This window comes from Ornithorhynchus anatinus, chromosome 5 (assembly GCF_004115215.2).
Source record: "Ornithorhynchus anatinus isolate Pmale09 chromosome 5, mOrnAna1.pri.v4, whole genome shotgun sequence".
Taxonomy (NCBI): Eukaryota; Metazoa; Chordata; class Mammalia; order Monotremata; family Ornithorhynchidae; genus Ornithorhynchus; species Ornithorhynchus anatinus.
The window spans coordinates 66,332,467-66,354,731 of NC_041732.1; positions in this window are offsets into that span (position 1 = coordinate 66,332,467).

Genomic DNA, 22,265 nt, shown 5'->3' on the forward strand with positions numbered 1-22,265 from the left:
CTTAACAAATGCCAACGTTATTATTATTAACCCCATTTTACAGATGAGGAAACAAGGCTCCCAGATCCATGCTCTTCCCACTAGCCCTCGCTGCCTCCCGGGTGGTCCATGGAGAAGCAGCACGGCTCAGTGGAAAGAGCAGGGGCTTGGGAGTAAGAGATCGTGCGTTCTAATCCCGCTCTGCCAACTGTTCCCTGTGTGACTTTAGGCAAGTCACTTTGCTTCTCTGAGCCTCATCTGGAAAATGGGGATAATAATAATAATGTTGGTATTTGTTAAGCGCTTACTATGTGCAGAGCACTATTCTAAGCGCTGGGGTAGACACAGGGGAATCAGGTTGTCCCACGTGGGGCTCACAGTCTTAATCCCCATTTTACAGATGAGGTAACAGGCACAGAGAAGTGAAGTGACTTGCCCACAGTCACACAGCTGACAAGTGGCAGAGCCGGGATTCAAACCCGTGACCTGTGACTCCAAAGCCCGGGCTCTTTCCACTAAGCCACGCTGCTTCCCACGTGAGCCCCGTGGATGAAGACTTTGAGCCCCGCGTGGGACAACTTGATGACCTTGGATCTCCCCCAGCGCTTAGAACAGTGCTTGGCACATAGTAAGCGCTTAACAAATACCATCATTATTATCACTTAATTCCCTGCCTCTAAGCAGGAATTCATGTGAACCAGCATAAGAAGTTGGATATCAACCCCCTCCAGCCCGTGAGCTCGCTAGGGGCAAGGAATGGCACAGTTTATTGTCGCCCTTTCCCAAGCGCTTAAGACAGTGCCCTGCACACGGCAAGCGCTTAATAAATAATAATGTTGGTATTTGTTAAGCGCTTACTATGTGCAGAGCACTGTTCTAAGCGCTGGGGTAGATACAGGGTCATCGGGTTGTCCCACGTGAGGCTCACAGTTAATCCCCATTTTACAGATGAGGTAACTGAGGACCAGAGAAGTGAAGTGACTCGCCCACAGTCACACAGCTGACAAGTGGCAGAGCTGGGAGTCGAACCCATGACCTCTGACTCCGAAGCCCAGGTTCTTTTCCACTGAGCCACGCTAAATACGACTGAACGAATGAATGAACTCTAGAATTCCAGGAGAGGATGGTTCCAAGATTCCCTTAAATCTGTAGAGAAATGAAGGGGAAAGTATCACCCATGCTTATTCCATTTTCCCCGGTATTTTGCTGCAGACATTAAACTTTGCATGTATTCAGTTGCCCTTTGTATCCGAAGGAGGCACCAGTGACGGTGCAGTTCACTTACGAGGGTTTATGTGGCTGAGGGGCTAATGTGACTTTGGGCAAGTCACTTCACTTCTCTGTGCCTCAGTTACCTCATCTGTAAAAATGGGGATTTAAACTGTGAGCCCCATGTGGGACAATCTGATCACCCTGTATTCCCCCAGCGCTTAGAGCAGTGCTTTGCACAGAGTAAGGGCTTAACAAATACCACCATTATTAATGCGGGAACTGCGGTCTCACAGCTCCGCTGAGCACACCAGCGGGTGGTTCCTTGTTTCGTTCTTGTGCTTAATGTTTGTAGCCTCTGGCACTGCCTCCTTGTCTCTTCCCATATCCAGTGCTTAGAACAGTGGTTGACACATAGTAAGTGCTTAAATGCCATTATTATTATTATATGAAGTTTTTTTTTAAAAAAAATGACGGTTGCTAAGAGTTTAGTTTGTGCCAGAAACTGTTCTAATCACTGGGATAATAAAGGGTAATCAGACTGGACACAGGCCATGTCCCACATGGGGCTCACAGACTGAATCCCCATTTTCAGATGAGATAACTGAGGCATAGAGAAATGAGGCGATTGCCCAAGGTCCCGCAGTAGACAAGTGGCGGAGCCGGGATTAAAACTCAGGTCCTTCTGATGCCCAGGCCCGTACCCTAGCCACTAGGCCCTGCTGCTTCCCTTTTGGGCAAAGAGAGCCCTTCCCTTCTTGATGTCAGTGCACCATTCAGATCTGTCAATCTATGGTATTAGAGTGCTGTCTGTACGGAGCACTGCTATGTGCTTGGGAAAAGGCGTGGCTCGGTGGCAAGAGCACGGGCTTGGGAGTCAGAGGTCATGGGTTCGAATCCCGGATCTGCCACTTGTTAGCTGTGTGACTGTGGGCAAGTCACTTCACTTCTCTGGGCCCCAGTGACCTCAACTGTAAAATGGGGATGAAGACTGTGAGCCTCATGTGGGACAACCTGATGACCCTGTATCTCCCCCAGCGCTTAGAATAGTGCTCGGCACATAGTAAGCGCGTAACAAATGCCAAAAGCCAATACGATAGAGTTGGTACACATGATCCCTGCCTACAAGAAGTTTACAGACTAGAGTAGGGAGTCATCCTCAGGAACTGTCCTCGGGATTTGATTCCCAGTTTTCAGTTACGATGCAGAATGGTCTGAGGCTTTCTTTTTCCCCACCATGTCCTTAAATTGCTTCCCCTGTCCTCTTTGCCGTCATTTAACCAATTCCAGTTCTCCTTCTAGTCTGTAGGCTCATCACGGGCAAGGAATGCGTCCGTTAATTCTGTTGCACTCTCCCAAGCCCTTAGTACAGTGCTCGGCACATAGTAAGCGTGGCTCAGTGGAAAGAGCCTGGGCTTTGGAGTCAGAGGTCACGAGTTCGACTCCCGTCTCTGCCACTTGTCAGCTGTGTGACTGTGGGCGAGTCACTTCACTTCTCTGTGCCTCAGTTACCTCATCTGTAAAATGGGGATTAACTGTGAGCCTCACGTGGGACAACCTGATGACCCTGTATCTCCTGACCCTGTATCTCCTCCAGCGCTTAAAACAGTGCTCTGCACATAGTAAGCGCTTAACAAATATCAACAAACATTATTAATAAATATCACTGATTGATGACTGATCCAGTCAGCGGTTACCTGGGTATCCTGCTGCTGCTCGTTCTTCTCAAGTATCCCACCCAGCACAGCTGTGTTAAGGTGAGCATAACTTTGACATTTGGAGACCGACCACATTCCAGAACTTCACCCTTCTTGATCCCTCTAGACCGTAAGCTCGTTGTAGGCAGGGAACATGTCCACCAACTCTGTCCAGAGACCTTTAGTTTGTACAGGAAAGGAAACAGGGCAGCACCACACGGGATGGCCTTTTGGTGTTCGCAATGAAGCTGGGGCTAAGGGTCCCATATTGGTCTGTTCTGCCATACACACATTCAAACAGGTGAATATTATCTCAGCGGTATAGTACCTAAAGTAATTTTCGAGACTCCAAGCTAACTTTCTGTAAAGTGATAAACACAACTTACCCCTCTGTAAAGATGAAAGCTCTTTGCCCTTAGCAGCAAAGTACTCTATGAACAGCTTGCTCTGAAACCGCGCAGGCGTACAATGCGTGGTCGATTGTCTTCTTTCAGGAGCTGGATATTTCCTGTCGAGTGAGATGCATTTATTAGACAAAGCCACACAGAGGAGCATTTCTTCCTAGCTCTGATGCCGCTAGGACAAAGAGGGCTTTGTTTCACTCTCCTCTCTTTTTTTAAGCAATTCCTCATTCTGAACCATATGAGATAGTTACTCTGGACTCAAAGACCCCTCTAGACTGTAAGTTTCCTCTAGGCTGTAAGCTCCCTCTAGGCTGTAAGCCAGGCTGCTCTTGAATGGAAATAATGTGATGTTTAGGAGACTCTGATACTTCCACATAGGCGAAAAGTCACCTTGAAAAATTAAACCTTAATTCCCCTTTATTCATTCATTTGATAGTATTTATTGAGCAGTTACTATGAGAAGTAGCGTGGCTTAGTGGAAAGAGCCTGGGCTTGGGAGTCAGAGGTTGTGGGTTCTAATCCCGGCTCCTCCACTTGTCTGCTGTGTGACCTTGGGCGAGTCACTTAACTTCTCTGTGCCTCAGTTACCTCATCTGCAAAAATGGGGATTAAAAAATGTGAGCCCCACGTGGGACAATCTGATTATCCTGTATCTACCCCAGCGCTTAGAACAGACCTCTGCACATAGTAAGCGCTTAACAAATATAATTATTATTATGTGCAGAGCACTGAACTAAGCGCTTGGAATGTACAATTCGGCAACAGACAGAGACAATCCCTGCCCAATGGCAGGCTCACAGTCTAAGGTTGGTAGCTAATTCTGAAAGGCAGGTAATTATCGTTTAAAGGTTTAAGATTTTTCTTTCCGGAAGTTGACGGGTACTTAGTACAGTCCTCTGGACAGTAAGTGCTCAATAAACAACATTGATCGATTAAGCCTTTGCTTTTCCAAAGCTAACCACAGCCTGCAAGGTTCCGGAGAGAAAACGGTCCTGGGATGGGCTACTGGGATTCAAAACAGCCTCCTCTTCTGGCTGCTTTTAGAAGAAAAACCCCAGGCTTATTTACCTCGAAGGGTCAGCGGAGAGGCAGGAAAGGGTGTCAGGTATTTGGTGAGACCAGGAAGTGGCAGCAAGTGAGAATAGATTGTATCAAAACCACCACAACTCTGCAAATACCTTTAAAAAGGAAACCCTCTCAATGCTGAAGACATTTACTGCATCATTTGGAACTTGGTTTCCCTTCCTAGATCCATCTCTACGTCCAAAGAGCTAATTGAATTATACTTTCCAAGGGCTTAGTACAGTGCTTTGCACACGGTAAGCGCTCAGTAAATACGATTGGATGAAGAATCAATTTGTAACATTGTCCGGCTTACCTACTAAGTATTAGGCCCTGTACCAACGACTTGCAAGAGTTCAATGGCAACCGATCACATGTTCCCTGGACTCAAGGAGTCTGCAGATACAGATGATTTACAGATAGTGAAAACTGGAGGGACAATAAGTATAAAGCAGGAAGCAATACAGACACATCGGCATGAAAGCCAAACAGATAAGCACAAGTAATTCTATATTTCTATATCCTCAGCGTGAGTAATAATAATAATGTTCGTATTTGTTAAGTGCTTACTATGTGCAGAGCACTGTTCTAAGTGCTGGGGTAGACACAGGGGAGTCAGGTTGTCCCACGTGAGGCTCACAGTCTTCATCCCCATTTTACAGATGAGGTCACTGAGGCACAGAGAAGTGAAGTGACTCACCCACAGTCACACAGCTGACAAGTGGCAGAGCTGGGATTCGAACCCATGACCTCTGACTCCCAAGCCCGGGCTCTTTCCACTGAGCCACACTGCTTCTCTAAGGATAGGATTAAAGTATGTAAGTCTTCTGCTTCTTGAACTATTTAAAGTGTTCTCTAGGCTGTAAGCCCCTCTCTAGAGTGTAAGCTCCTTGCGGCCAGGGATCTTGTCTACCAACTCTCTTATACTGCACTCTCCCAAGTGCTTAATACAGTGCTCTGCACACTCAATATATACCATTAATTGATTGATAAGTGCTAAGGCCATGTGCTGGCCTGACACAATTGAGTGTTGTGAATTAATTGGGAGCCTATGACTCAATCTCAGGAAGAGCCATAAACTCTTAATACTCGAAATACAGGAAAGAATTGGTTGGTTGATCAGAGTCGTGGCAGCCAAATAGACAAAACTCTCGATTGCATTTGCGTGAATTCCGGTTCATCTAGGAGAAGGGTGGGCAGGTGAAACCTTATTATGCTTATTTACAAGGCTCCAGGAAGAGGCCAGAACATCCTTTTGGACCCTAACCACTTTCAGAGGGTGGTACCAAAACGGCTGATCTTACAGGCTGCCATTTTGTAAATGCTAAGAATTATGTAAAGTAGATGTGGGAAGAGTAATCACAGAAATCTGTTTGATTTGAATAAAAGAACCTTCATAACAACATATACTCTTCTGTTTGAGTTGCACTTTAAATGAAACTCCCTGCCCAGCTGGGCTTCACGAGCTTCCCTCGGGTCCCCACAGAAATGATTAGATTTTCAGCCAAATTGCAAATCAGTAAACAAATCAAAAAGTCCCGGAAATCTCTGGATTGTTTCAAAAGCAAAACTCCCATTTAAAGGCTAGAACAAGAAATTACCTTTGATTTCCTGTTTTGATCCGTGGATTTTCAGGGAAGGAGAGCATTGACCAATAATAAAATTGATCAATAATTAGGACTGATAGAGAGTTTTAGAAATCCAATAACTGCTACTTGGGGATAAATTCTAATTAGAAATATGGAATGAGTTTCAACAAAGACAGTTTGTCCTTAAGGGTCCCTGGGGCAGGTAGAGGTTGTGTGGGAGCAGCAGGGAGGTGAAAAGAATTAACCAGTTAGTTAAGGGGTCTCCCTGGGAGATTTTGAAGAAAAGAGAAGCAGCACGACCTAGTGGAAAGAGCATTCGTTCATTAATTCAATAGTATTTATTGAGCGCTTACTATGTGCAGAGCACTGTACTTAGCGCTTGGAATGTACAATTCGGCAACAGAGACAATCCATGGACCTAGAAGTCCGAGGACCTGGGTTCTAATCCCAGCTCCACCACTTGTCTGCTGTGTGACCCTGGGCAAGGCGCTTCACTTCTCTGTGCCTCAGTTACCTCATCTGTAAAATGGGGACTAAGACGGTGAACCCTGGGTGGGACCGGGACTGTGTCCAACCCGATTTTCCTCTACCTACCCCAGCTCTTAGTACAGTGTCTGGCACACAGTAAGCACGCAACAAATAGTCTAAAAGAAACGAAAAGGGGAGGCAGTTGGTGTTCAGAGATAGTTTGAAGGCAGCTATGGGTGAAAAGTGGGCAATGGTCAGGATGAGTGTAAGCTTCTTGCGGGCAGGGAACATGTCTACCAATTCTGTTGTATGGTACTCTCCCAAGCACTTAGGACAGTGTTCTGCACACAGTAAGTGTTCAATAAATATCATTGGATTAATTAACACCCTAGACACCCTACTCCAACAATCTAAAACCTCGTGAGATAGTTATTGTAGACCGAAAGCTCCTCTAGACTGTCAGCTTCCCTTAGGTTGTAAGCTTGTTGTGGGCAGACAATGCGTCTACCAGCCCTATTATATTGTACTCCCCCAAGCATTTAGCACAAGGCTCTGCTCAATAGATTGAATTGTACATTCCAAGCGCTTAGTACAGTGCTCTGCACATAGTAAGCGCTCCATAAATACTATTGAATGACTAAATGGACTTGCTTTTTCAAGTTATTTGTTGAGCCCTTATTATGTGCCAGTCACTGTACTAAGCCCTGGGGTAGATACCAGCTAATCAGGATGGACACGGTCTTAATCCCCATTTTACAGACGAGATAACTGAGGCACAGAGAAGTTGTGACTTGCCCAAGATCACACGCTAGGCAATACTCATGTGACCGTAGGTGACAGTCATGTTCAGGATCAGCTCTGAAGTAGGAAAGGGAAACAGGAGTGGCAGGTTGGGAAGAAGGATCTTCAAGGAGCTAAGAGCAGGGTCAGTAACGACTGACATCCAGGGGCCCCTCTGGGGACCCCCACACAAGGGCATCCTCCATCTGTATGAGCTGCAGAGAGGGAGAATCAGAGAAACCTACAGAGGGAATCACTGAGGAGATCGCTTTCTCACGGAGCCGGAAGGGACCTCGAGAAATCATCTGGTCTGGCTCCTTGCCCCCCAGCAGGAGAATAATCGAGCCCAACTAGAGATAATACTAATAAAAAAAGTGAGAACTTGGATGAGTTTGCAAGTTCCGTTTCCCTGCATTCCCCCTGCTTCAATCCATGCAAGTTTCTGTATGTCCTTTCCCAAGTGCTTAGTGCAGTGCTCAGCACATAGTAAAGAGCTCAAGACTAAGCCCCCCTTTTCCCAGACTGAGCCCCCCTTTTTCTCAGCTCCCCCTCCCACCATCGTCTCCCCGACTCACTCCCTATGCTTAGAATTCCTTAACTCCCATTCTCTCCTAGACCCCCTCCAATCTGGCTTCCGTCCCCTCCACTCTACCGAGACTGCTCTCTCTAAGGTCACCCGTGACCTCCTTCTTGCCAAATCCAATGGCTCCTACTCCATTCTGATCCTCCTTGACCTCTCTGCTGCCTTTGACACTGTCGACCATCCCCTCCTCCTCCATACCTTATCTCACCTCGGCTTCACGGACTCCGTCCTCTCCCGGTTCTCCTCTTACCTCTCTGGCCGGTCATTCTCGGTCTCCTTCGCGGGCGCCTCCTCCCCCTCCCATCCTTTAACTGTTGGAGTTCCTCAAGGGTCAGTTCTCGGCCCTCTTCTGTTCTCCATTTACACTCACTCCCTCGGTGAACTCATCCGCTCTCACGGCTTCGACTACCATCTCTACGCAGATGACACGCAGATCTACATCTCCGCCCCTGTCCTCTCCCCCTCCCTTCAGGCTCGCATCTCCTCCCGCCTCCGGGACGTCTCCACCTGGATGTCGGCCCGCCACCTAAAACTCAACATGAGCGAGACTGAGCTCCTCATCTTCCCTCCCAAACCCGGTCCTCTCCCAGACTTCTCTATCACCGTCGATGGCACGACCATGCTTCCCATCTCTCGGGCCCGCAATCTCGGTGTCATCCTTGACTCGTCTCTCTCGTTCACCCCACACATCCTATCTGTTACCGAGACCTGCCAGTTTCACCTTTACAATATCGCCAAGATCCGCCCTTTCCTCTCCACCCAGACGGCTACCTTACCGCTACGGGCTCTCGTTATATCCCGGCTAGACTACTGTGTCGGCCTTCTCTCTGACCTCCCTTCCTCCTCTCTCGCCCCGCTCCGGTCTATTCTTCACTCCGCTGCCCGGCTCATCTTCCTGCAGAAACGATCTGGGCATGTCACCCCCCTTCTTAAACACCTCCAGTGGTTGCCTATCAACCTCCGCTCCAAACAAAAACTCCTCACTCTAGGCTTCAAGGCTCTACATTCCCTTGCCCCTTCCTACCTCTCCTCCCTTCTCTCTTTCTACCGCCCACCCCGCACCCTCCGCTCCTCCGCCGCCCACCGTCCCTCGGTCTCGCCTATCCCGCCGTCGACCCCCGGGCCACGTCCTCCCGCGGTCCCGGAACGCCCTCCCTCCTCACCTCCGCCAAACTGATTCTCTTCCCCTCTTCGAAACCCTACTTAAAACTCACCTCCTCCGAGAGGCCTTCCTAGACTGAGCTCCTCTTCTCCCTCTACTCCCTCTACCACCCCCCCTTCACCTCTCCGCAGCTAAACCCTCTTTTCCCCCTTTCCCTCTGCTCCTCCCCCTCTCCCTTCCCATCCCCTCAGCACTGTACTCGTCCGCTCAACTGTATATATTTCCATTACCCTATTTATTTTGTTAATGAATTGTACATCGCCTCGATTCTATTTAGTCGCCATTGTTTTTACGAGATGTTCTTCCCCTTGACTCTATTTATTGCCATTGTTCTCGTCTGTCCGTCTCCCCCGATTAGGCTGTAAGCCCATCAAACGGCAGGGACCGTCTCTATCTGTTGCCGACTTGTTCATTCCAAGCGCTTAGTACAGTGCTCTACACAAAGTAAGCGCTCAATAAATACTATTGAATGAATGAATGAATGCTCTACCCCTCTTCCTGCCCCACAGCACTTGTGTATAAAAATAAAATAAAGAATTTGTTAAATGCTTACTATGTGCCAAGTACTGTTCTAAGTGCTGGGGTGGATACAGGGTAATCAGGTTGTCCCACATGGGGCTCACAGTCTTCATCCTTATTTTACAGATGAGGTCGCTGAGGCACAGAGAAGCAAAGTGGCTTGCCCAAGGCCACACAGCAGACAAGTGGCAGAGCTGGAGATTAGAAACCACGTCCTCCGACTCCCAAGCCCGGGCTCTTTCCACTAAGCCATGCTCCTTCTCACTGATTTTATGTATCTATATATCTATATATATAGATATATATATACACACACTTGTACATAACTATTCTGAGCATCACGAGGGACAACCTGATTACCATGTATGTACCCCAGCCCTTAGAACAGTGCTCGGCACATAGTAAGCGCTTAAAAAATACCATTATTATTATCATTATTATTAATTCTATTTATTTATATTGATGCCTGATTACTTGTTTCGATGTGCATATATCTATAATTCTATTTATTTTCACTAATGCCTGTTTACTTATTTTGGTGTCCGTCCCCCCCCACCGCCCCCCTTCTAAGACTGTAAACCTGGTGTGGGCCGGGATTGTCTCTATTGCTGAATTGTACTTTCCAAGCACTTAGTACAGTGCTGTGCACACAGAAAGCGCTCAATAAATACAATGAATAAATGAATGAAGAAATAAAAAATAAATGAAAAAATACCATCGATTGATTGCCCTCCCCTGTTAAAGCAGGTTACCAGCTCTCAAGTCAAACCCGCAAAGCTGCAACAGATTGCCTTGTCATAACCAGCTCGATCAGCAGCACAGCTCCTGGGGCCAAGGAAACAAAAGTTAATCACACGCCTCTCTCCAGAGCAACTGAGGACCCAACGTGACAAACCTGGGAGAGGATGGAGCTCAGCACCGCCCACCTCAGACTATGGAAGTTTTTTTTTAAATGGTATTTGTTAAGTGCTTCCTACGTATCAGACTCTGGACAAAGTGCTGGAGTAAACACCTGCTAATCAGGTTGGCACAGTCCATGTCCCACATGGGGCTCACAGTCTTAATCCCATTTTACAGATGAGGTAAGTGAGGCACAGAGAAGTTAAATAACTTGCCCGAGGTCACGCAGTAGGTAAGTGACAGAGCCAGGATTAGAACCAGATCCTCTGGCTCCCAGGCCCAAGCTCTTTCCACTAGGCTATGTTGCTTCCAATTACTTAGACACTGCAGTTTGGACAGCTAACAAGGCAAATACTGACTGAGGATGGGTTTGGGGTTCTGATTTCTTGGCAATGAACACAAAACCAGAAACCATAGCTGTTTCCTGATGCCTTGCACCAACCAACCCCTGAGCTGCTTGAAACTAATGTCGATCAACTAATCAATCAATGACATTTACCGAACGCTTACTATGTGCAGTATTGGTAGACACATTCCCCGCCCACAAGGAGCTTACAGTCTGGGAGGGGCGACAGACATTAAAATAAATTATGGATGTGTAAGTAAGATGAGGGTGGGGTGAATATCAACTGCTTAAAGGGTATAGTTTCGAGTGCATAGGAAATGCAGAAGGGAGAGGGAAACGAGGGTTTAATCGGTGAAGGCCTCTTGGAAGAGACGTGGTTCGAACAAGGCTTTAAAGGTGGGGGAGAGTGGTGGTCTGTCATATAAGATGGGGGAGGGAGTTCCAGGCCAGAGGGAACTCCAAATTTTCATTGTTGGAGGGCAGTGACCCCTGTAGGGATGCAGGGTGATTCCTTGAACTGTGATAGGACATAATAAGAATGATTATTATAGTGTTTATTCATCACCATATCCCAAGCCTTGTGTTACGCACTGGAGTAGAGGCAAGATAATCCAGTCCTTGTCCCACATGGGACTCCCAATCTAATAATAATAATGTTGGTATTTGTTAAATGCTTACTATGTGCAGAGCACGGTTCTAAGCGCTGGGGGAGATACAGGGTAATCAGGTTGGCCCACTGGAGGGTCACAGTCTTCATCCCCATTTTCCAGATGAGGTCACTGAGGCCCAGAGAAGTGAAGTGACGTGCCCACAGTCACCCAGCTGACAAGTGGCAGAGTCGGGATTCGAACCTATGACCTCTGACTTCCAAGCCCGGGCTCTTTCCACTGAGCCACGCTGCTTCTCTAAGGACATATCTCAGTCCCCATCCTGCCTCCCTCCCTCCCATGTCTTCATCCTAGCTGATTCCCACTTCTCCATCTCTTTCGAAAGGATAAGCCCGGTTTGGCTTTGTTTTGCTCTCAACCATTTTCACATCAGATGGGCTCCACACTGTCCTAATTGCTCAGCCTCAATTATGCGGAATTGACCCTGAAGGGCTCTCCTGCTGGCAAGCGCCAGCAAAGCCACTGTCAGAGGCAGAGAGGAAGGAGCCGAGCTCTCACGACTGCTATTGAAGTGGACCTGCGGGCAGTGGGGTCCGAAGCCCCGGACGAAATCGACGGACCTCTGGGCTGTGTTAATAAGGAGTCCGGGAGCTTGGGAGCCACCCAGCTGATTGGGAAATGAACACATCGTTACCAAAGCCGAAATCCAATAGTCTCACTCAATACCCTCGATTCTTCAAGGAGCGGCTTGCTTTGATTTTCTCTCTAATAAGCACAGCCCCATTCTTTTATCATCACCCAAATAACGAGTTCGATTTGTACTCTGGTGATAAGAGCACTGATTTAGAGGGTGAAAGATCTGGGGGTCTGATCCCAGTTCTGCCACTGACCTTGGATCCCGGGGCGAGTGACTTTATCTCTCCGAGCGTCAGTTCCTCCCTCTGAACTTTTTCAATGCGCTTCTCCGTATTTTCCAGGGAAGAAGACAAACAAATCCATGTGCTCTTTGGGTAGCACTAGAGCAATAAGCCAAATCTGCCTAAATCTGGAAGGGGAAGGTGCATCACCTATAAAGAAGATGAGTAAGGAAGTAGCGTCCAGAGATTCGAGAAGGAAATCAGAGCCAGGAGTTGGGCAGGTTCTGGGCTTCCTCTGAGCCCCCGAGAGTCAGCTGAGAATGGAGGTAATGCCTCAGTGGGCCTCGGACATTCAGACTGTGAAGCGTTCTACTTCTCTACACAAAGAAGGATCATAATTCTCTTTGGTCAATGAAAAGCCCCCTAGGTCGGAGGCAAGAGCAAAGTTGAGGCTTAAGTTAACACATCACACCCAGTGGGCACTCCCTAAATACTGATACTCCTCCTCCTCCTCTTACTATGCAAAGAGGGAGAACAGGGAGAACTTTCCAGAAACAGGGGTAGGTGATGGCAGAAAGATTCAATCCCTTTCCTGAGATTCTCTCTCCGAAGCCAATATCAGAGAGGGGATTGCCTCAGACCTAGTCTATTGCCACAGACCTGAAAGAAGATATAGCCTCTTCCAAGTTAAGATATGAGACGCGGTCATCAGGAGCCCCAGTGGTAAAATGAGCCAGAAACCAAAGGTCTCCCTGAGAAGAGGTCTCTCTTTAAATAAACCAGGTAAATTGGGGATTCTAAATGACCAGAGAGATTAGAAAGCTGCTCACTGGGGTTGTTGGGAGATTGTCTGTGTTTTGACTGGTCCCTTGGAGGTTCAGCAGCACCGACAGCGCAGCTACCTTTGATGACCAGAACACCCCCCGTCCCCCCACCAGGCCCCTCTCTCTGTCTCTGTGTCTCTCTCTTTCACTCGAGGGTGGGTCCCCGATCCAGATCCATCCGGCGTGCTGATCCAGTCCAGAGTCTGGGAGGAGCCACCTCAATGGGGCCACTTCGGAGAAGTCTCCCTAGGTCAATCTCCTCCTCCAGTTTGTTGCCATGGAGATCCAGGGGCAGCCCCCAAGGGGACGATGCTTGCCAGCCCCCCCTCCCCTCTCTGTTCACTCCCATCCCTTCCATCCCCGACTCCCTCCCAACCTCGACGGTCCTCCCAGCTCCGGGCACCGGTCACTTCGCTGAGAAGAGAACTGGTGGATGCAGCTGGGAGAGCTGACCCCAGCTGACCCGGCCCAGGTACTTCCAAACCGGAGGGACGAACCAGGTCGGAGTCGGGGTTCCACCCCTCTGCACGGCCCGGAGGGGCCTCGGCCCTCCCAGCGAACCCCCCGGACGCCTATCTACCTTGGGATTCGGGAGGCGTCGCCTTTCCCGTCGGGTCCCATGTCTGGCAGAAGGCCCCAAGCCGGCTTGGTCCCCCCTGCCCCATCCTCCTCTTCCTCCTCACTGCGGAGCAAGCTGAGCGCTCTGCACGGTCGGCGGGGTCCGATGGGACCGGGGTCCCAGGAAGATGCCTGTCACCTCTGTAGGTGAGTCTCATGGGCACGGGGAACCAGTGGAGTGGGATGGAGGGCAGGGGGGCAAGAAAAGGGTGGACGGGGTGGAACCCATTCATCCAGGAGGTTCTTCCACGGATGCCAGTCTATGTCTAGAGGAACAGACCTGGGGCGGGCAGGAGGGGACCCTTGCTGCTATCATCATCATCATCATCATAATTATGGTACTTGTTAAGCACTTACTATATGCCGGACTAAGTGCTGGGGCTGATGCAAGGTAATCAGGTTGGACAGACTCCCAGTCCCACGTGGGGCTCACCATCTCAATGCCCATTTTACAGATGAGGTAACTGAGGCCCAGAGAAGTGAAGTGACTTGCCCCAAATCACACAGCAGGCAAGTGGCAAGGATTAGAACCCACAGCCTCTGACTCCCAAGCCTGTGCTCTTGCCACTAAGCCATGTTGCTTCTGCTGGAGGGAGGGAGGGGTCAGGCTGGTTCTCGCCTTGGATGTGACACAATAATTATAATTATAATTATTATTACAGTATTTGTTAAGCACTTACTATATGCCATGCACTGTTCTAAGCACTAAGGTAGATGCGAGGTACTCAGGTACTCCCAGTCTTAATCCTCATTTTACAGATGAGGTAACTGAGGCGTAGAGAAGTGAAGTGACTTGCCTGGGGGTCACACAGCAGACAAGTGGCAGAGCCAAGATTAGAACCCATGTCCTCTGACTCCCAAGCCCTTGCTAGCGGAGTCAGGGGGTGGGACACGACTCAAAGGAAACCAACCCTTGTCTCAGCACCCTACAATCTCCGACCCCAGACTCCTGGTAGCCGGGCTGGACATGGGGCGGGGGATCCCGGCGCGAGAGGGTGGGGAGAGCTGGGGGCCGGATAAACCTCGAAAGCGCCGGCCTCTGAGGGAGTTCGGGGGAATGCGGACAGATAGCCAGGTGGGCTCACTTGCCCCAGATTTGGCAAGGTCTGGAATCACCCACCCTCCCTCTTCCTCCTCCTTCCTGGGGAGCCCCCCACAAAAGATCCACCCCGCAGTTACATCGGCACCACCACCAGCAGCTCCCTCTTCAGCGGGACGGATCACGGTTGGAGCCTTAAGTGTCTCTTGCCTTAGTGGCAAGAGCCCGGGCTTGGGAGTCAGAGGACGTGGGTTCTAATCTTGGCTCTGCCACTTGCCCACTCTGTGACCTCAGGCAAGCCACTTCACTTCTCTGTGCCTCAGTTACCTCATCTGGAAAATGGGGATTAAAATTGTGAGCCCCTCGTGGGACAATCTGATTACCCTGTATCTACCCCAGCGCTTAGAACAGTGCTTGCCACATAGTAAGAGCTTAACAAATTCCATTATTATCAATACTTAGAACAGTGCTTGGCACATAGTAAGCACTTAACAAATACCATTATTATTGGCGCTTAGAACAGTGCTTGGCACATAGTAAGCGCTTAATAAATACCATCATTAGAGACCTGCCACTGACATGAGATGGCCAAAATTCCCCCTGGGGTAGTTCACAGCGGAATCAAAGGCATTGGCCATCGAAGGCCTGCCAACCTCCAGGAGAGCTGGAGTGATCCTATTGCTAAAACGAATAATGGCCCGCAGGCCACAACTGTCTGACCCCATGTCTCCTCACCTGTCCCAGGAAGGAAGGACTGATGCCTGTTGACTTGTTTTGATGCCTACATCCCCCACTTCTCCACCATTTGTCTGCTGTGTGACCTTGGGCAAGTCTCTTAACTTCTCTGATTATTCATTCAATAGCATTTATTGAGTGCTATGTGCAGAGCACTGTACTATGCGCTTGGAATGTACAAATCGGTAACAGATAGAGACAGTCCCTGCCCTTTGACGGGCTTAGAGAGAAGCAGCGTGGCTCAATGGAAAGAGCACGGGCTTGGGAGTCAGAGGTCATGGGTTCCAATCCCGGCTCTGCCACTTGTCAGCTGTGTGACTTTGGGCAAGTCATTTAACTTCTCTGTGCCTCAGTTCCCTCATCTGGAAAATGGGGATTAAGACTGTGAGCCCCACGTGGAACAACCGGTTTACCTTGTATCTACCCCATTGCTTGGCACATAGCGCTTAACAAATACCATCATCATTATTATTATTATTCTAAATTGTGAGCCCATTGTGGGCAGAGACTGTATTTGTTGCTGAATTATCCTTTCCAAGTGCTTAGTACAGTGCTCTGCACATAGAAAGTCCTCAGTAAATGTGACTGAATGAATGATTTGGGGGGTCGGGGGTGGGGTCTCAAAGGCTTCCCCTTCCCCGGCACCCCCAGGATAAAGAAGCTGGACCTCACGTCCTCTTCTCCCACCAGCTCTGGGGTCCCGGGGGAGCTCAGAGACGGGACACGAATTCCAATCCTTGGACACCATCCCGAGGCCCACGTCGGATTCCCAGTGGCGGATTCCCAGCTCGATCCCATTCCGGCTGAGCCCCGCCTCGGGACCCTCTGTCCTTCCATCACAGGCCAGTGGCCCCAGGGGACCCCGAGGCCCCCAGGGGAGCTTGGAGGAGCATAGCCATTTCAGGACCAGCACCCTCAGAACCTCTCTATTCTTCTCACCTGGTGACTACCATCACCCCTAGCAAATACAAGTCCCTTTAGAGTTTCAGCCAAGGCAGCTCAGATTTCAACTCTGAATTTTTAGAAATCAGAGGAAACACACATAAATGGAAAAGAGCCACTATCTGGCAGGATGATGGGGATAATAAAAGCCTCCGAAAATCCAGAAACTTCTCCACAAGCCTAAAGAAACTGCTCTTCCTCTCCCCGACCATTTCTAACATTCTCCCCTTCACATAAATTTGAGTTCGAGGAGATATTTCCATGGCAGGGTGCTACAGTTTTACCCTCTATATATGTGATGTTGATAAATACCCCGTAAAGGGAAAATATTCTTTTTCTCAGGGAAGACTGAGGAGCAGGATTTATCACTCATTCTCTTTCTCCCTCTCTCTTCTTTTTCTGCATCTCTTTCCCTCTCTCTCTCTCCTTTCCTCCCTTCCCCTACCCCAAAACCCCAACCGTTTCTCCCTTCCATTCTTCTCCCTCATAATTAGCCCCCAAAGCCAATTTACTGGCCTGAGGTGTGCCGCCTTCCACTCTGCTTAGGATGCTCAAATGATACCCCCTAGACTGTGTGCTCACTGTGGGCGGGGAACCCGTCTACCAACTCTGTTGTACTGTACTCTCCCAAGTAGTTAGTACAGTGCTCTGCACACAGTGAGTGCTCAATAAATACCACTGATGCTGCTGCTATCTGAGGTAGCCACCTTCCTGCAGTGGAGTCTTATCACCCAGACAAGGCCATCGTTCCTAGATCCTAGTGGTTCTGAGCCCTGACTCTGTGTATCCACGAACAAGTCACTCCCACGGATTCTAATTACAAAATGGAGAGAGACGGTTCCATCTCTCATTTTCTTCTGGAGAATTCAAAGTCTGTTAAGGGAGTCAGAGTGACTGAGTGGAAAGAACACAGAAATGGAGTCAGGAGATGGTGTTCTAGTTTCAGCACTTCCATTAGCCTATTCTGTGACCTTGGGTAGAGCACTTAATTGCTCATTGCTTCAGTTTCTTTATTTGTAAAATGAGGGTAAAATATCTAGCTTTCTCTACCTGTTAAATTATGAGCCCCTGGCGGGGGACAGGGACTGTATCCAATCTGATCATTTTACTTCTATCTCAGCGCTTGACTCATAATAAACACTTAAGCGTCATACCTGTTATTAGGGTTATTATTCAGATCATAAATACTTTTTAACAATTATTTTTTCTTGATACTTGAACAATGAGCTCTACTAAAAGCCCTACTAAAATCATATTTCCTCCAAACCTTCCCTGACAAACCTCAATTTCCCCACCCTATTCATCCTCCCTTCTGTGTTGCTTATAAGCACTTTGATTATCCCGCCACCCCCTCCATGCAGCCCCACAACACATTGTGCATTACCTTATACTCTGCGGCTTCCCCTCACTGTAATTTAGTTTAATATCCATCTGCCCCATTAGATTGTAAAATCCTTGAAGGCAAGAACCAGGTCTACTAACTCTATTGTATTGTACTCTCCCAAGTGCTTAGTACCAGGCTCTGTACACAGTAAGTGCTCAAAAAATACCATTAGTGAATTGATTGATCATTGGAAACTAATTGTGAAGTTTCTAGCAAGTTTAAAGGGTGTTTTGTCCGTGGAAAGGGTTCAATAAATGCTCCCCATGTCCCCTTCCACCAAGGGCCAAGGATTAAGAAGCAGCAATGCATAATGGATAGAGCCCAGGCCTGGGAGTCAGAAGGTCATGGGTTCTAATCCCAGCTCCACCACCTGACTGCTGTGTGACCTTGAGCAAGTTACTTCACTTCTCTGAGCCTCAGTTCCCTCATCTGTTAAAAGGGGATTGAGACTGTGAGCCCCACAGGGGACGGGGACTGTATCCAACCCAATTTGTTTGTATCCACCCCAGCACTTAGTACAGTGCTTGGCACACAGTAAATCTTAACAAATACCATTATTATTATTATTGAGTCTTGCTTACTGTTCATTATACTCTTCTTCAGCATTTAGCATAGCGCTTTTCACACTGTGGGCATCAATAAATACCACTGAATGAATAAATGAATGAATGCTGGTGCCGATCTGGAAAACCACCAGTTTTCCAGTGGCAGGATCATCAATCATCAGCATCAGTGGTATTTACTGAGCACTTACTGTGGACAGAGCACTTAGCTAAGCTCTTGGAAGAGTAGAATGCCACAGAGCTGGTAGACAAGTTCCCTGACCACATCGAGCTTACAGTCTAGAGGGGGAGACAGATATTAGAATAATTTATATTTAATTTAAAGATATCTACGTAAGTGCTGTGGGGTTCTGGGTGGAGCAAATATCAAATGCCCTACGGTCACCTATCCAAGTGCGTAAACGACGTAGAAGGAAGAATAAGCCAGGGAAAAGAGGGCTTAATCGGGCAGGATCTTCCCGTCCATTGTCCATTTAGTCCTCACTGATCCCACCCCCTTTTTCCTGTTCTAGGTGCCCCCTCCTCTTCACCCCCGGCATCAGCAGGACAGTGCCGAGGATCCTGGCTGCTTGCACGGTCTCTCTGTTGACCCTGCTGGGGTCCATCTCCCTGGACTTGAGCGATAGTCTCCAGAGATGGAGGAACACCGAGCTGGCCCTTCAAGACCTGTCCTGCCGCCACCTGGTGACCGTGGCCCTGGTTGAATTCCTCCAGGAGGAGCGGACCCATTGCTGCTGGGGCCCGGGGGCCAATTCCACAGTCGGGGGCAACCATTCTTCACACGACTGGCTGCTGGCCAGGCTGGCAGCACTCTGCAGAGAGGAGGAAGAGAGAGTTTACCACAGCAATTCCAGATGTGACAGAGGATGGGGTTTCAGCTGCAGACACTACCTGGACACGCTGAAGCCGAGTCTCAGTGCCACCTTGACCTCTGAGCCTGGCTCGCTGCTCTCTGGAGTCATCTCCGACTTGCTGCAGTTTCTGGGTGGCCCAGAGGAAGACCTCAAAGCCTTGAGGTCCAACCCGGATCAGGTGGATGTGGTGTCCCTCAGGCTTATCCTGAAGATCAAGGAGTTCCTCCTCCGAGCCCAGAGGAGGCCCCAGGATGGGGAGACCAGCCGGAACCCCGTCGTCTCCATCCTCAACTTTGCCGTCTTGGCCTCGGAAAACCTCCAGCACTGTTGGATGGAGAGAGCCAACCTCTCCCTCTCCCTGACCCTCTCCGAGGGCATTTTCCTCTTCCTCCCTTTCTCTCCATCCTCCCTGTCGGTCCCCGAGGATCTCAAGGAAGTTCAGCGTTGCCTCTCGGAGAAAGGCCGCGAGAAGCTTGCCGAGAAGTCCAGGGCCATCCTCTCCGGGTTGAGTCTGAAGGTCGGCCTGCTCCTTGTGACTTGCCTCATCTACCCCATCGTCCTTGTGTCCTTCAAGCAGATGACCAGATGGATCCAGAACTACACCAGAAACCTCACAGAGAGGACCGAGGTCCTGAAGCAGGAGAGGCGGTTGGCTGAGGATCTCCTTCACCAGATGTTGCCCAAATCGGTTGCCAAACAGCTACGGAGGCGCAAGCACGTCGAGGCAGAAGACTATGAACGGGTGGGTCGTCGAGCTGCCGAGCGCTGAGTACAGTGCTCTGCGCACAGTAATCGCTCAATAAGTACGACTGAATGAACGAATGAATGAGCTGACCGACCCACTATCCAATTGGCACTGAGCACTGGAGACTATGGCGACGAGGACGTGGCTCTTACAAACTACTGCTTAAAGACAAAGGGATGGGTTCCTTCCTGCTAGATGTTCAGGGCCTAGAGATCAGACTGCTGTTCTCTGGCCATTCCTTGAAGGGGTGGACTCTACTGTCATTTCTGCTTTTTTCATGCCTTTTCTCTGGATCCTTAGCTCCATTCAGCTGGGGGGCTCCCTCACCCCACCCCCCGGGGGCCCAGGGCACCTCGGGGTGGGAAATATTTGCATTTTGTTCCGAGGTGGCTTTGTGGGGATAATTAGGCCAGGTGGTGAGATGGAGCCAAAGCTACCATCAAACGCAGCCAGCGGAAGCGGTGAGATAGGGCTGAGAGTGGTCTATGGATCAGAAAAGGAAAATGAGGCAGAAAAAAAGGACAGAGGAAGTAGTCAGGACCCTTCCCTACCCCCAGCCCTCTCCAGAGCTGCTCTATTCAGAGCAGCTCCCCTTTGGATTAACCGATGGCATTAATAGAGACTGAAGCTCGCTCAGAGAATCTGAACAGAATCAGGTCGGCTTACCTTGAATCGTGCATGACCAAGGGGGCGGCGGAGTTAAGTCCCCAAAGCTTGTGATTATCTGAACTGGCCTCAGTGTAGATAATCAGCCATTTGTACAGGGTACCATGGCAGGCTTCCTCCTGTAATACATGATTCTGCCATGGTTGGCAGGATCTGGAAAGGAAAGCTTGGGAAGCAAAATGACATACCTGTTGCCTCCCAAATAATGGTCAATGAGGTGGTGAATTCAGATCGTGATCACTGAGCTCATTCGTTCTTACTGCTCAGCTCTGGCCCAGGCACCAAGTAGGTCATTCAATGCATTAGTTACTGAGGGGCTCAGGATGCTCAAAAATAGGTTTAAGATTAGATCTGATCCCTGCCTTCAGGGACTTTACAATCTAAAAGGGAGATGAGATAGATGGTTTGGGAAAACAAGACAAAGGACTGATTTCTGCATCTCTGGTGGGTGGGGGGCTGGGGGAAGATGAGCAAAATGAATCTCTTTCTAGGATTTTTTGCTGGATTTTAATGAACAGGCACATGATGGAGCATGGGGTAAGTGGCTGGCTGAAAAAAGTCCCTGAGGGTGAGGGCCAGAAACCTACCACAATGTAGGAGGAAAGATAATGAGGATTCTGGAGATGGAAAAATGACTTGCTTTTTAGGTGCTCCAAGTACTTGGTCAATTCACCTTGATAATAGCTCTGGGAGGGAACCAAAATCTTCTGTTTGTGACTTGTCTAAGGTCGCACAGCATTGGTGGCAAAATTGGGAGATAACTGAACTCTCTTGACTCCCGTACCAGGAGTGACCTTTAGATTGGGCTGCTTTTCTCCCAGTTGGTGATCCAGTAGACTCCTTGAGAAGGCCGAGCTCTGCCTCACGCATCTCCCTCATTCTTCTCCCTCTGCCAGGTGACTATCTTCTTCTCTGACATCGTGGGGTTCACCAGCATAGCGGCATCCTGCACGCCCCTGCAGGTGGTGGAGATGCTCAACAGCCTGTACATCTGCTTCGACACCAGGATCGAGTCCTACGACGTCTACAAGGTGAGGGGGCACGCCAAACCCCCTGCCGGGACTCCCGCCCGGGAACCCACCAATGCACCGCCCCCCTCCCCACAATTCTAAGGATTCTTGGTTCCGCCCAAACCTTTGGGATGAGTTGGCACCAACCTAGCACAGAGCTCCTCTGGGGTTAAAAACAACAATAATAATAATAAAATATTTATTATCATTATTATTACGGTATTTGTTAAGCACTTAGTGCCGGGCACTGTACTAAGCATTGGGGTTGATAAGAGCAGATCAGATTGGATGCAGTCCCTGTGCCACATGGAGCTCACAGTCTCAATCCCCATTTTACAGATGAGGTAACTGAGACCCAGAGAAGTGAAGTGACTTGTTCAAGGTCACACAGTAGATCGTGCACGGTCTCAATCCCCGTTTTACAGATGAGGGAGCCGAGGCCCAGAGAAGTGAAGTGACTTGCTCAAGGTCACACAGCAGACAAGCGGCGGAGGCGAATTAGAACCCATGACCTTCTGATTCCCAGGCCTTTGCTCTATCCACTCCACCTTTCTGGGCCACCCCGGAAGCCTGGGTCATTGTTTGGGATCCCTCCTTCGTGCCTCCAGGTGGAGACCATCGGGGATGCCTACATGGTGGTGAGCGGGCTGCCCGAACGCAACGGGGAGAAGCACGCGGACGAGATCGCCAAGATGGCCCTGGACCTGGTGGCTGCGGTGCGG